Source organism: Miniopterus natalensis, chromosome 9 (assembly GCF_054644295.1).
Source record: "Miniopterus natalensis isolate mMinNat1 chromosome 9, mMinNat1.hap1, whole genome shotgun sequence".
In the NCBI taxonomy this organism is placed as follows: Eukaryota; Metazoa; Chordata; class Mammalia; order Chiroptera; family Miniopteridae; genus Miniopterus; species Miniopterus natalensis.
In genome coordinates this window covers 15,777,509-15,793,083 of record NC_142089.1, presented here as the reverse complement: position 1 = coordinate 15,793,083, position 15,575 = coordinate 15,777,509, and the positions used below count along the sequence as shown (strand labels likewise).

Sequence of the window (15,575 nt, the reverse complement as noted above, 5' to 3'; positions counted from 1 at the left end):
TTGATTCCCGGTTGGGGCACATGCTGGGGTTTCGGGCTTGATCCCCAGTAGTGGGCATGCAGGAGGCAGCCAATCAATGACTCTCATCATTGATGTTTCTATCTCTCTCTCCCTCTCCTTTTCTCTCTCTGAAATCAATAAAAACATATTTTTAAAAATTTGTTTTTACTGATATTTAGAGAGAGAGCAAGGGCAGAGAGGGCAGGGGGGGAGAGAAACATCAAATATCGATCAGCAGCCTCTGGCACGTCCTCCACTGAGGATCAAACCTGCAACCCTGGCATGTACCCTGATAGGGAATCAAACCAGCAACCCTCTGGTGCACAGGATAGTGCCCAACCAACAGAGCCACACCAGTCAGGGCATTCCTTCAGTTTTAACTGATGCAAAATAAAAAGCGACATTTCCAAATGTACTAAAAATAAGTATTAATTATACTATAATATATTTTAATGACATGATTATCAAATATGCTGCTCAGTTCTCAACTATTTAAAATGTTTAATACTATGGTCAACACTGTCCAATACTATGGTCACTAACTACATATGATTATTTACATTCATATTAATATTTAATGTTTATATTAAATACAATGTGCAATTCAGTTTCTCAGTTGTGCTAGCCACATGTCAAGTGCTCAATAGCCACACTGGACAGTGCAGATATAGAACATTCCCATTACTGCAAAAGTTCTGTTGGACATGCTGAACCTACAGGAGTTTTAAAGCACACAGAAGTCTTTCAGTAATGACAAAACAAAATATTTCAAAGCACCAACTCCACGTTTCATCAGCATGTGGTACCTGTTTTCCATGGCACCAACTACTATACCTGAAGGAACCTTGAGAGTTAAAAAAAGTTTCCTTATTTTAAAAAAATTTTTTAAAAAAAGTTTCCTTTCAAACTTCTGAGCTGTTTATACTCTTTCTTTAGTAACTGAATTACTGCTTTTTCTACCAACTCAGTTAAAGTCTTTGACTGTTAATAACAACTTAAAGTCTAAGGAAGAATAATGGTTTTTATTTCAATTTACAGATGGACTGAGAATTATATCCATTTGTTATCAATCGAACAACCCCCATCTTACTGGCCACCCATTTAATAATATACTTCCTATTCAAAATTGTACTTTTTCATGAGTTGAAGGTAGATTTTAGGTAGTTACAATAAAAGTGATTAACAGTCTTAATCTTAAAGGAAAACATACTTTATAAAATCACAAGACATTCATAAAAACTAAATCCTAATTGGCCTCTATTAAGGAACCAGAGATATCAATGATGTGTCGAAACTAACCAGTGAGAAATCAAGTAATGTTCTCCAGTAAGGTGGCATTCACTGCTGGTGACTCAGAGATGACTATTAGCCACTGCCACTTCTCTCCTTCCTCCTCTTTCATAACTCTTTGCGACTCATCTGGCCCTTAATTTCACATTAAGTAAGTGAGAAAGAAATATAAATATTAACAACACTCAGCCACATATCCAGTGGGAATACAATAAATGCCCGATGATAGCTCTTTGTAAACATTATTCAAAACTTTCTAACAAGGAATCTCCTTACACATTCCTTTCTGGTATATGTGCAGGAGAATATAACCATCTTCTACTAAATAAAAATTCTCAGTAATGAACACCTGATTACACTATGAGTCAACAGTAATTCCTGCAAAAGAACCAAGGATGACTACATGAAGGGTATTTCTATCGATTTTGCTCTAGCCAGTAATTCAAATTCACCTTATTTTTTGCTTTCCATGTATGAAATAGCCACCTCTTTTGTACCATTCCCTTCCCTCAAAACCCTCAGTCTTTCACACCTAGAAGATGAAGCACGGGGGGTGGGGGGTGGGGGATGGGGGGGGGGACACTTATGTATATAGTTTCTAAGTTCAAAGAGAAATTATGTTTTGGATTATATATACCCTTCTAAATCTTGTTTTAAAAAGTAACAGTGAAACACATTAACACTCTAGGAAAACAATCTAGTGAGGTGAGAGAAAATATGGACAACCTGTGCCTTTGCTCACCTGTCTATGCTAAAGCAACTAGCTCAATCCTAGTTTCACTTTTCTGAAAAGCACATCTTTGTGCTACTGAGACTGAAAAAATGTAGTCACCAAATAAAACCCTTTAAGATGCACCCTGGCCGGGTAGCTCACTTCATTGGAGTGTAAGCCCGTGTACCAAAAGGTTGTGGGTTTGATCCCTGGTCAGGGCACGTACGGGAGGCAACCAATCGATGTTTCTCTCTCACATTGATGTTTCTCTCTCCCCGCTCTTCTCTCTAAAATCAATAAAAAATATCCTCAGATGAGGATTAAACCACACACACACACACACACACACACACACACACACACACACAAACACTCTTCAAGATGCAAATCTGATTTTTTTCCCAGCCTGAAAATAATTTCTTTTATTGAAAAAACCCTAAATTAAACAGTGCCCAATTAGCTATTAAACATTGTACCCATACTTGCCTTGTTTCCAGGCCCGGGAACCAAAAGCCTTCAGAATACCACCTATTCTAAAATCCAAAGAGGAGCTGACTACCAGCTTGTTGCACTGACTTAAAAAGAAGAAAGCTAAAGGGCTACAGTGATTCTTCTGGGATTTGTTCACTTGGGGTAAAAAGTCTTCCATATCTCTTTAAACAGTTTTCTAAATCCTCTGGTCTGACAGAACTGTTTGTGGAACACAGCTTTCAAATTTCACATCCTCCTGCGTGTGTTTGGAGCAGTAATAATTTCTTGCTACCTGTCTCCAGCTTTGTCCCCTTCTAATCTATTCTCAACAGTGATGACACAGTGACCTTTAGAACACCACAAATTTAAGTGTTCTTCACATCTAACCAAAAACTCCTTCAAGACTGGGCCCAATGCCTATCTTTCCGTCTGGTCTCTTCTCACCACTCTCCCATACCTGCTGTGTATAGTCTTAGTACTTGTCGCTCTCTCTCCCCCTCTCCCTCTTCTACTCTCTCTGAAAAGCAATGGAAAAATGCCCTCAGGTGAGGATTAAAAATAATAATAATAAATAAATAAAAACTCAGTTTATGTGTCACTTCCAGGAAGTCTTGTTTAAACATCTACTTTTCTACACTTAAAACTGACTTAGGCACCCCACTCCTGTTCTCCAATGTCACCCTGAATATGCCTCTACATAGAGGCACATATCACCTTTATTACAATCACATATTTACTTTTATTATTATAATTATCTATCTCTCCTACATTCTTTGAAAGCAGAAATTGTCTTTATATCCTCAGCAAGTAACATACTGCTCAGTGCATAGTAGATATTCAATAAATATTTGAAAAAAGTGGAGGGAGGCAAAGGGAGAATAGGGCCTTTCATTAGTTTAACTTAAAGGTGCTCCTCCTGGTTATGGAATATTTACGCTGGGAAAAGAGTCAGGCCTGTAGGTAATCAACATACTATAATAAATCGCTGAACAGCTTCATGACAAAGAGGGGGGGAAAAGACAAATATAACTGAGATTATCTTGCAAGCTAGGGGTTATATGTTATTATAAATTTACTTCCATAGATGCTTAACAGCAACACCATCTTTTAATTATAGTTGCTTTTAGATTTTTATAACAACCTATTTTTTAAAAATAGCTCTGCTTTTCTTCTAGTTTCTAGGAGAAATGCTTTAAGGACTAAAGTAGTACCACTAGTTTTTAATCTCTCAAAGCTGATTTCTGGTCTCTGTTTCTTCTTCCCTTCATTTCTGTTTCTTGGTTTCTGATCATTTCACTAAGTGATAAAAGTTTCCATCAGAAAAATCAGAACATAAAGAAATAAAATACTAAATTCAAAATAATTTAATCTGTTATATATAAACATCTCTAACAACAGATACAAAGAAAAAGAAAGCTAAAACTTAGAAAAAAATAAACTAAGTTCAATTTCCCATGCATTCCTTCCCCCCATTCTCTCTGAATAACAGCTAACATGTATTGTAATGCCAGGAATTATTCTAAGTGTTTTACATGTATTAACTTATCTAATTCTTATGGCAAACATACAAGAAAGATATCATTTATTATCCTATTTAATTAATGAGGAAACTGAGTCACACAGGAGTAAACTTATCCAAGGAGTTCAGAGCTAATAAACAGCAAAGGTAGGGTTCATATCTAAGTCATCTGGATATGAATCTCCACTCCTAACTACTACACTATAGACCTAAATATACATTGGCTTCACACAATACTTCCCAGGTGTTTAAATAGGGACATTAATTTTTAACCTTATAAAAACTCTAGGAGGTACTACTTTAACAAAAGTAAAATTCAGACACAGAGCAGTTATGCAAATTGCCAAAAATGACAATGTTAAAATAAAAAGCAAACATTTGTTCTCTTAGCTTACTCCTGATATTTCCAGTGTGATCATTAACAAGAAGGATGCTTATCTCAAAATCAAAGTGAAAAGAAATTTCTTAGAAAATAAATGAAAGGTCTAAAATAAAATAAAAAGTTGGCCATTGAGACAGAGACATTTCTACTATTCCTCAAACTAAATCTACAATAAAAATACTCCAGCCCCAGTGTTTCACAGGAAACCCAAATTACTGAAGCACAGGTTTACAACACCTTTAACCCACATTACCCAACTGGGGGGATTATTATTAGCAATGTGCAAGTATGTTTCATCACCAAGTATTGTCTATCTATACTCCATAAGGCAGTTAGGAAGGCCCTAGTTTTTCCAATTTCCCCATGTTCACCAAATTCTCCTGTTAGATACAAGACAAAAACAATAAAACAAAAAACTCTCCTTAAAGATATAGAAAAGGAAATACAGATGTTATAAAAGCAAGTTTTGTTTTAATAATTTCGTTAAGCACAAGTCCTGCTAAATGACACGGCATGAAATTCAACACAACTATTTTTATCTGTATAAAAACACTTATTCATTCTGCCTAGCATTAATGGTTCTTAATCTCCTCTCTGAGAGCTGAAACTGTCTTACTCATTTTTTGTTGTCGTTCATGGCAGCTAGGGTGGTGTGCCAACAAAAATTTATCTCTGAGTGATTTAATGAATCAATCATTCATCCAATCAGCCATCCACCTTTTCACCTTTTGGTTGGGGTTAGGGTATGTAGTGAGTACTAAAGAAATATTCAAGCAAAACTAAATGGGCTTTATTGTAACCAACATTAAGCCATTGCCTGGATACAGGATAAGATTATAACCAGAACTAAACAAGCGCACACCTTTAGAATTAAGCTTCTCATCCTAGCAAGAATGTCTTCTTTGGTGCCACTTTTTTCTTTTGCTATTTAAGAAATAATTCTTATGGGTTCTTGCTATTCAAACCCTTTGATTATTGATTTCTAAACTGAAGAGAAAAGACAGGCTCTGGTGGGAAAATGGACAAAAGAAAGCAGCCAGACCCACCTGTTTTACAGCATTTAAATTATTTTGGAAGATCAAAGAAGAAAACAGAAGATATAAAAGGAAACTTAAATATGAAAATTTAAATATATAAAATGTTTAAATGGTCAGGTGAAATGTAGTATTTAATCTTTCTATGCAATGAATGAAAGGAAAGCTGTGGCTACAGGCTGCAATCTGACAGAATGTCACTCTGACTACCAACAAATAAACACTGGTCTGATGAGGAAAAAACAACACACATAACAATCAGAGGCCATCCGCACCATCCTACTAGCCCATTCTACTACTATCATCTTCTTCAAACAGAAGTCTCTACCAGGGGGTAGGTGTGTGTGTGTGTGCACGGGTTTTGTACTCCATTGATTTTTGAAACTGCAACCTTGTAAAAACTTACCTACCTTTGAGTCAAGTCAAAGCTCTACCATGAAAGGTCATTTTTAACATCATAAAACTCTGAGCAAATGCAAATGTTTGTCTTACTGCACTGTCTCAGAACTCCCAAAATAATGATAATTAGAAAAATAGTGAGCATTCCTGTTTTGTTTTGCTCTAGTGGACATTTCTTCAGTATTTCACTGATAAGTGTGGTAGTTGTCTGTTGGTTTCAGAAAGCTATTCTTAATCATATTTAAGGACTATGTAAGCACACTGTAAAATTTTTAAAATGAGCCAAAAGAATATTCATAATATTCATATTATGGGCTGTCACTGGGCAGTGGTGGTCAAAGCAGATTACATCTAACGTTTAAAAAATGTGTCCTAGCCTGGCCTGCATAGCTCAGCAGTTGAGCATTGACCTATGATCCAGATCTCAGTTCGATTCCCAGTCAGGGCACATGCCCAGGTTGTGGGCTTGATTCCTGGTGGGGGGCGTGCAGAAGGCAGCCAATCAATGACTCCCTCATCACTGATGTTTCTATATCTCTCTCTGGCTCCCTTCCTCTCTCTGACATCAATAAACATTTTTAAAAATAAAATAAAATATGAAATAAAATAAAATGTGTCCTAGTGTTACCAATTACTAGAAATGGAGGTACTTGTTATTACTTAAATATAGTAAGAATAAAAATAAATTGTCCTACTTAGTGTAATAAAAGCTTTTAGCGGGAGTAGTTGAATTTTCTTTTCTGTTTCTTTAAATATGTCTTTATTGACTTCAGAGAAAGGAAAGAAGAGGGGAAGAGAGAGAGAAACATTAATGATGAAAGAGTCATTGATTGGCTGCCTCCTGCACAGCCCCAACTGTGGATCGAGCCTGCAAACAGGGCATGTGCCCTGACCAGGAATCAAACCACGATCTCCTGGATGACAGGTCGATGCTCAACTGCTTAGCCCCACCGGCCAGGCTGGAGTAGCTGAATTTTCAAAAAACTTTGTTATATACAGAGATGAGCATATCATTTGTGCTTTTATTTACAGATTCCTTAATATAATATCCTTAGATTTTGAACGAAATGCTCTTGGTCATATTCTTTTTTTTCATATTCTTTTAATATATGGAGAGATTTGACATATAAAATGGGAGAAAAGCAGTTCTAAATTAGTATGTTAAAAATGTATAACTACTACATAGATAACAGCTCTGGAAAACGTCATGGAAGTAGATATAATAAAATGTTATCAGTACTTACTGCTGGGTGGAAAGGTCAAATGTGACTTAAAATTTCCTTCCTAATGCCAGTTTATATTTTCTGATTTTTCAGGTAGGATTATGAATTGTTTTTGTAATCAGAAAAAAATGATGATTTGTTGGATTTAATCTGCAAATACTTTATATAGACTTTCTACAACTACATTAAGATAGGACAAATGTCAATTTTATTTTTGTACCACCTCTGTCAGCTTTTAATCAAGATTTTACTAACTTAATAAAATAAATGGATAAATTTTCTATATTTTTCTCTGTTCTGCTGTGGTTGATATAGCATTATAATTAAACTATGAATGAAGCTGCCCATTACAGCACACTGGGCTTAGATACATTTTAACTTTTCTTCTGTGACTATTTAGTCTATTTGGGATTTTTCTTTCTGGAGTCACTTTGGTAAATTATATTTTCCTAGAAAATTACTCATTTCATCAGGAACTCAACAAAGGTGCCAAAGTAATTCAGTGGACAACAGAGAATCTTTGCAACTTCATACCATATCCAAAAATTAAGTAAAAAAGAATCACTGACTTAAATGTAAAATCTAAAACTATAAAATATTTTGAAGAAAAATCTTTGTGACCTTGGGTCAAGCAAAGATTTCTTCCTTTTTCTAAATTTTATTTTATTGATTGATTTAGAGAGACAGGGAGGGAGAGAAAGAGAAACATCGATTTGTTGTTCCACTTATTTACGCATTCATTGGTGGCTTCTTGTATGTGCCCTGTCCAGGGATCGAACCCACACGCTTAGTACATTGGAAGGATGCTCTAAGCAACTGAGCTACCCGGCCAGGGCCAAGCAAAGATTACTTAAAAAGACAAAGAGCATTAACCATAAAAGTAAAAAAGAACTGGATTTCATCAAAATAAAAACTTGTAGTCTTGGCCTGACAACCAATCCATGTCTCTCTTCCACATGGATCTCTCTTTCCTCCTTCCTCTCCTCCCCCCTTCCACTCTCTCTAAAAAAAAAAAAAATCAATGGAAAAAATACCCTCAGGTAAGGATTAACATTAAAAACAACAATACCTTGCCCTCCTTAAGTTTATAGTCTTATCAGAAAATAAGATGACAGAAGACATTTAATATATGTTCATAACAATGCTATATTAAATTTCTACTCAAAACCACAGGGAAAAAAATAGAATTAACATCATTTTTGGCATTGTTTAATTCCAGAGGAATTTCTCTCCTACACCCTAAGGATCTCAAAACTAATTAAGTTCATATTTTGTCCTTCATTCTTAAAGAGAAGGGAGGGAAGGACAGTGTTATTAGCACCTTTTGAGCTTCAAATGGTAACAACATAACATCACAAAATTTTTTCCCATGAACTCTGAAGTGAAGTGCATTAGCTTTGAGCATGGCTCCTTAACATATGTCCTTAAACAGCTAGGAAAAAAACCTTTAAAACATAATAATAATTTATAAATTCAGATACAGAATATGAAGAAAACAACTGACTTCATTTGTTTAGGATGTAGCTTCTGTTTTCTACCTCAACAAACTGCTTCTCCTATATCCTATGTGATATAAATTCTAATCTAAAGGAGAAATTACCATGTAAATCTGTTTCCAGAACATCATGCCTATGAATAATCTAGTTTCAAATTCAAAATTCATATTAAAAATCTATTTCATTAAATTATTATTTCATCAAACATATACCAAAAGAAATTTTTTTTAACAAATTGTGTTCACTTCTGTGGAAGGAAGGGTACTACAGAGGGTCCCAGGTATGATTCTGGCCAAGGGCACGTGCAGGAGGCAGCCAATTGATGTGTCTCTCTCACATCGAAGTTTCTCCCCCCTCTCTCCAGCCCCCTCTCCCTCCCTCTCTCCTCACCCCTCCCACTCTCTCCGAAAAGCAATGGAAAAAATACCATCGGGTGAGGATTAAAAAAACAAAAAAACAAAAAACAAATGGTCTTTGGACTAGGGGACACCAAAGTCAGTTGTTGGTAGGAATACAGTACTAAAAACTGAAGGGAGTAAGTGAACACATGCACAATTAATACTGACTGCAGCAACCCGCACCGACCCTCTTCACCCCTCACCCCATCTAAACAATGATGGGAAGGCTCTGCCTCTTGGACCATGATACTGGCATGGAGAAGTTTCTCAACAACAGGAACAAAAAGTTCACCCTACAGTAAGGCCCAAAGGCAACCAGCCTATGCATCTAAAGCTTCTAATTTAAAGCTTCCCACTCTTAATCACAAGCAGATACCTAATTATTACTAGACATCAGAGGAAAACTCTAACATAAAAGAGATCGAAACAGAGAAAAGCAACTCTGGGGGAAAAGAGACAAAGGAAGCAAGAAAATGTGTTGGAACAGTGAAAGAGTATTATGAAAGAAACATTCAGCGAATAAAAAAAGACCTCCTAGAAATTAAAACGAAATAGTAAAAAGGAAAAATTTAATAGGAGATAAAGAAATCTTCCAGGAGGTAGAGCTAAAGAAAAAAGATGTAAAAATTAGAAAATTATTCCAGGAGGTTGAAGAGGCTATTGGTAATCAAGAAAGAGGAAGGTGTAAGTTTTAGGAAACACAGGAGAGAAGCAGAGTCGCCAGGTAACTAGGAATATCCCAGGATGACAGCCGTTGTACTACACATTGAGGAGCACCTATCCAGACTGGAGCTGTGTAACTCAAGGGACACTGAAGGTGGTCATCACCAAGACCTATGCTGCCATTTATCTTCCTCTCAAAGATAAGTACATAGTGCCCAGGTGAGCCTGGCCATCAGTTTGTCTTGACTAAATGCTGGTGAATTTCTTCTCAAAATATTAACTTGCCTAATGAGCTCAGAACACTCATTTCACCCCACAGAAATACTTTATCCTACAGCTGTAGGTAGGTGACACTCAATTTAGGAAATACCACAGAACTGCTCACTCCCTCTGACCTATTTCTGCCAAATGTCCAAAGCCTGGTCCACACTGAAGCCCTGTCCAATACAATTTCCAGGACTAAGTCTTGACTTTGCTCATGACCTCCACAGAAGAAACTCTATGAACCTCAGGAAGCTGAAGCAAGTATGGTCCACTGATTCCTGGGGACCCCTGAGATCCTTTTAGGAGTCAAGGGGTACAACTATATACTTAATAATACTAAAAAATTATTTGCCTTTTTCACTGTGTTGACATTTGCACTGCTGGTCCGAAAGCAATGGTGAGCAAAGCTGCTGGTACCTTAACACAAATCGAGGCAGTAGCACCAAATTGTAAGAGGCCTCATATTCTTCACCACTATGTAATTGAAATTAAAAATAATGCCAGCTTTAAGAATGTCCTTGATAAAAATAAAAAAATTATTAGTTTTAATAACTCTCAACCCTTTGGTACATGTCTTTTATTATTCTGTGTGATGAAATGATAGGTATGCATAAAGCATATACTTAAGTTCAATTGTTACTTTCAGGAAAGGCACTTGCATAACTGAGTTGCAAGCTGAACTAGCCAGTTTTTTTCATAAAATACCATTTTCAAATGAAAGCTTGAATGATAAATTATGTTATTCATACTTAGATATATGACAGATATTTTCTCAAAATTGAATAAAGTAAGCCTGTTACTAAAAACAAAACCAAACCTGAGTATGCACTGTCAATGATATTAAGTAAAACTTTCAAGAGAAAATTAAAAATTTGGAAAACATATCCACCAGAATGAGTTTTACAGCTTTCCAAGATTTAAAGACTTTTCCAATGTGATCAGTAATGGTATTTACAAATGTTAATACTAACAAAATTAATGAATTTTAAACTATAATAAAATGTGTAAGCATTTATCTATGTAGGAAAGGTCCTAGAGGCCCTAGGTTGGTGCCATTGGAACTTGATAAAAATTCCTCATTTCATTTTTATTTTTATTAATTTTTCTGATACATGGATAAACTTTTATTTATATACCAAAGGGAAAACTAATGTTCACTTAATATTAATTTTCTAATAATTCACTGCCTAATCCGTATTTTCAATAGGGAAGGTTTTCAATTTACTCTCCATCTTTAAAAAGCTTCAAATAAAATAAAGGTAGGAAAATACGTAAAGAATTCAGATTATAAAACTCTCCAGGTAATTGATGGTCATAATAATACTGGCACTATAGTTTTTTAAAAAGCAACTTTCTAAAGTTTGGAAGTTTATTTTAGAATAGAAAACATAATTCTTTTTCAATATATCTATATAACTGTTCGCGAACCCAACTGTAACAAAATTCTCACCATCTTATACAGACTCCATCTTCTTAGAAACAAAACTCAATTTACATTCAGAATGTTTACTTTGTCAAATGGCAATGAGTGACCTATAGCTCAATGGATGTTTTGTAAACAACTAAGAAAAAATCAATATAGCATTTGAAGAAGAAATGGAGGAGACAGAGAATGAGACTGGCTCTTAAGTATATAACTCTGAATCATTTCCATTATTTCTAAAATCCACATGAGGAACACAAATGTTAACTAATTTACAAATTCCAAGATTTAAAGTATTAGACGAAAAATCTCACTAGCACAGAACACAACTTTTTTCTCATATTAGTGATCAAAAGCACATTTCAATCGACTACTGGCCAACTTTAACTTCCATAGCAACTCCTCACTTTGGTATTCTCTAGTTAGTTATATTTAATTTAACATAAATTTAATTAGCTTAAATTAAATTAAAGTTATGCTTGTGTTAGGTGATGCAGAATGTCAGAGAGAAAAACAAGTTTCCCGTAAAAATCTTTGCAGTTATTGTATGTTACTCTCATTGGTCATATAGATGTGTTCTTTAGGATTTGTCACCAGGCAACTACAATCAACTCGATTTACTAAACTGTTCATAAATAATCCTCTCAAGAATTAACTTGGTAATGAAACTAGAAATTTATAAATAAATTACTGTCTGCCCTCTGGTGTTCAAAATAAGGATTTCACTAAGGAACTAGATGTAATGTAAAGTACCCTCCCTTCAGGGGCAAAAAAAAAAGCCAAGGTCCTAAAGAAGCCATTTAGGGTCATTAAAGTCAAAGGAGAAATTCTGATTTTGCAAGGTTTTCCAGAATAGTCTTTTGGCCTTGGCTGAGAGGCTCAGTTGTTTGGAGCATGGTCCCATACACCAAAGGTTGTGGATTTGATTCCCAGTCAGGGTACATACCTACATTACAAGAGGCAACCAATTGATGTTTCTTTCTCACACTGATGTTTCTCTCTTTCTCTCTCTCTCTCCCTTCCCCCTTCCTTTCTCTCTAAAAATTGGAAGGGGAAAAAAAAAAGTTTTCTCAAAGCCAAGGCAAGAGCTATTATTCTGAGCTATCTGATTACTTGTACAAATAGGCCAAAGTGCCTAACCACAGCCATCTGTGGTAATTGGGCATGAGTAGAAAATATACTTGGGAACATTTTTATTATACTTCTTCAAGTGACACTGGCATTAAAGGAGATTCAGACTTTTCCCATTTGGTAAAAAAAATCACCAAATGCCTGACTCAAAATGTTCCTCCAGCATGCGTGCTGAAGTTAAACAAGGAAAATTTTCTCTGGCTCCTTTTTTGCTGATGTATATTTTAAGTGGGAAGTACTTCCTAATTAGACTTCCTAGTCTATAATTTTTTTATAATTGTATATCCTAGACTGTATCTCTCTTTGAAATTAGAGTCATTAGGAAAATGGAGTTCAATACACAGTAACTGCCATTTTAGTAAAAAAGGTGGATACTAAACCTCTGTGTATCGAGATTTATATTCCCTTAACCACCATGCTGTTAGGTAGAGAATTTAAATTTTCTTATTTTAACTTGCCAAATGGTTGTTTTGTTTTGTGGGGGTTTTTTGGAAAATTAATTGGCCATATTTTATTAAAGTGTAATAACTAAATAGTAATGCATAAAATCATACCAAATCAAATTATATCACAAAAATATAAAACATTTCTAAAACTGAGCTGTCTAAATAGAATTTAGTAAAAGCATATATAGCACATCACAGACCCAATTACCAACAGAAAAACACAAGTGAACAGGAAATGACAATTCACTAGAGAACAGAGTCAATATTATAATGTATACTGGGCAAATACCAGCTCTTGTTATATGGGAAGATTTTGTTTTCCACCTTAAGAAAGTGCAGCACAATATCCTATGTGCCCTAAATGTGAAAAGCTTTTACATTGGAGACTGTTAATAATATGGAACACTTTACGAATTTGCACGTCATCCTTGTGCAAGGGCCATGCTAATCTTCTCTGTATCATTCCAATTTTAGTATACTGTATGTGCTGCCGAAGTGAGCACCAAATGGTTCTTGTTTTATTTGTATCAACTAACATTCTAGAGCAGCAGCTCTCAAAGTATGGTCCAGGGTCCACTGGGGATCCCTAACAGCAAGGTTAGAACTATTATTTATAATAATACAAAGAGGTTATTTGTCTTTTCACTCTCATTATCTTCCAACTGTATAGTCAATTTTCCAGAGACTACATGGTATGTGATAACACAACAGACCGAATGCAGAAACAGATACATAAATCCAGCTGTCTTCTATTAATACCAGACATTAAAAACTTTTGCAAAAAATGTAAAATAATGCTATTCTTCTAATTTTTTTGTTTTGGGGGGAGTTGTTTTTAAAAATGCTACTTATAGCCCTGGCTAGTGTGGGTCAGTTGGTTGGGCACCCTCCTGTGCATCAAAAGGTTGCCAGTTTGATTCCTGGTCAGGGCACATGCCCGAGTTGTGAGCTCAATCTCTGGCAGTGGGCATGCAGGAGGCAGCCAATCGATGTTTCTCTCTTCCTCTCTCCCTTCCTCTCTCTCTAAAAATCAATAAACTAAAAAAAAGTTACTAATATATAAAGGGTTTATTAATGTTATTTTACTACTTTTTTACTAATCACTCAAGGATATTTTTTCCATTGATTTTTAGAGAGTGGAAGGGAGGGAGAAGAGGGAAACACTGATGTGAGAGAGAAACATCAATCAGTTGCCTCCTGCAGGCACCCCAACTAGGGCCAAGGTAGGAACCTGCAACCTAGATACATGCCCTTGACTGGGAATCGAACCTGTGACCCTTCAGTGTGTGGGCTGACGATCTAACCATTAAGCCACACTGGCCATGGCTATTAATGTTATTTTAGATGAATTAGTATTTTCAAATTTTCTGAGCTTTAATTTGTAATATTGTAAATATCAACAAATATAAGTCATATAAATAAAGCTCTTTGGGGCCCTCAATTATATTTAAGAGTATAAAGGGCCCGGCCGGGCGTGGCTCAGCGGTTGAGCGTTGACCTAGGATCCAGGTGATAGGGGTTCAATTCCCGGTCAGGGCACACGCCCAGGTTGCGGGCTCGATCAATGACTCTCTCATCATTGATGTTTCTATCTCTGTCTCTCCCTCTCCCTTCCTCTCTCTGAAATCAATAAAGATATATTAAAAAAAAAAAAAAAAAAGAGTATAAAGGGATCCTCACATCAAAAGTTTGAGAACCACTAATTAAGAGAGTAGCATACTGAACATGAAAAAAATTAATTTACTCTCAAAGCTTTAACTGAGGTAAGGATATAACACAAATATCATTTACTAAAAAAAAAAATGTAGGTAATACTCACCAAATAGATCTTCCATGCCACTACTGGAACCAGGTTAGGGAGGTAAGGTACAGTTTCTAAAATGAGAAAATAGTAAATAAAACATAAAATCCATCATCTTTTTTGAAAAAAATAAATCTAATTAGTAACAGTGATTATAGTTTAAAACTAGAACATCATAGAAATGTACAACTTATTAAGTGAGAACATTGCCAACTGGGATTTGTATTCAAGGGGCTGAAATACAGATTCATAATATAAAAATATCATAAAATATTTAAGGACAATTTTCATTTTAAAATATATCATTCTCAGTTTCCTCACATAAGTTCCCTTTCCAAACCCCATCTTGAATTTTACTAGAATGTATGAGAAAAGGCAAATTTTTACGTTACAAAAATGAAAAGAAACACCTCCCAAACTCACATAAACACCTGAGAAAGGATATGAGAATATCTTAGAAGGAAGGAATTGGTTTGCCTAACAAAAGTAGGAGTTTTTTTTAAATATAGGAGGATGGTTCAGGAAGTTACAAGTTTAGAATAATCAAATACGAAAATAAGGCAAAAAAGTGTTTTGAAAGAAATTTGACTAAGTATAGATGCCCAACCTCCCTCGCCCTTAATTAAGAGAAGGATCAAGTGCGCCCACCTTGCTTCCGATCTCTTTCATGGTCTGGATCCCAAGGGCATTCCCTAATAAGCAGTCTGAATATTAAACTCCAACTCAGAGTGTTTTTCAGAAAACAGCACCTACGAACAGCTGGTGCCCCATGTGATCTTGAAAATTGGCAATATAATGTGGTTCTGGGGTTCAGTCGCTCAGACTAGATGGCAATGAGGACTCCATCACTGGTGGTGGGTGTAACACAGATAATCCCTGGCACAAAGTGCTGGTCTAATTCTTAAACTTTCACCAGTGATGAG

At 35.6% G+C, this 15,575-nt stretch overlaps 1 long non-coding RNA gene and 1 other non-coding gene across 2 annotated transcripts in view; both read right to left on the bottom strand.

Moving 5' to 3' along the window:
• LOC148092362 (uncharacterized) overlaps positions 1-15,575 on the bottom strand; it is a 36,510-nt gene that overhangs the window by 9,735 nt on the left and 11,200 nt on the right. Inside the window, exon 2 of the long non-coding RNA XR_015715012.1 lies at positions 14,671-14,726. This is a non-coding gene — a long non-coding RNA (uncharacterized LOC148092362). The remainder of the gene's footprint in view (positions 1-14,670; positions 14,727-15,575) is intronic.
• LOC148092363 (U6 spliceosomal RNA) lies at positions 13,243-13,354 on the bottom strand. Its single transcript, XR_015715120.1, has one exon. It is a non-coding gene; the product is annotated as a U6 spliceosomal RNA (small nuclear RNA).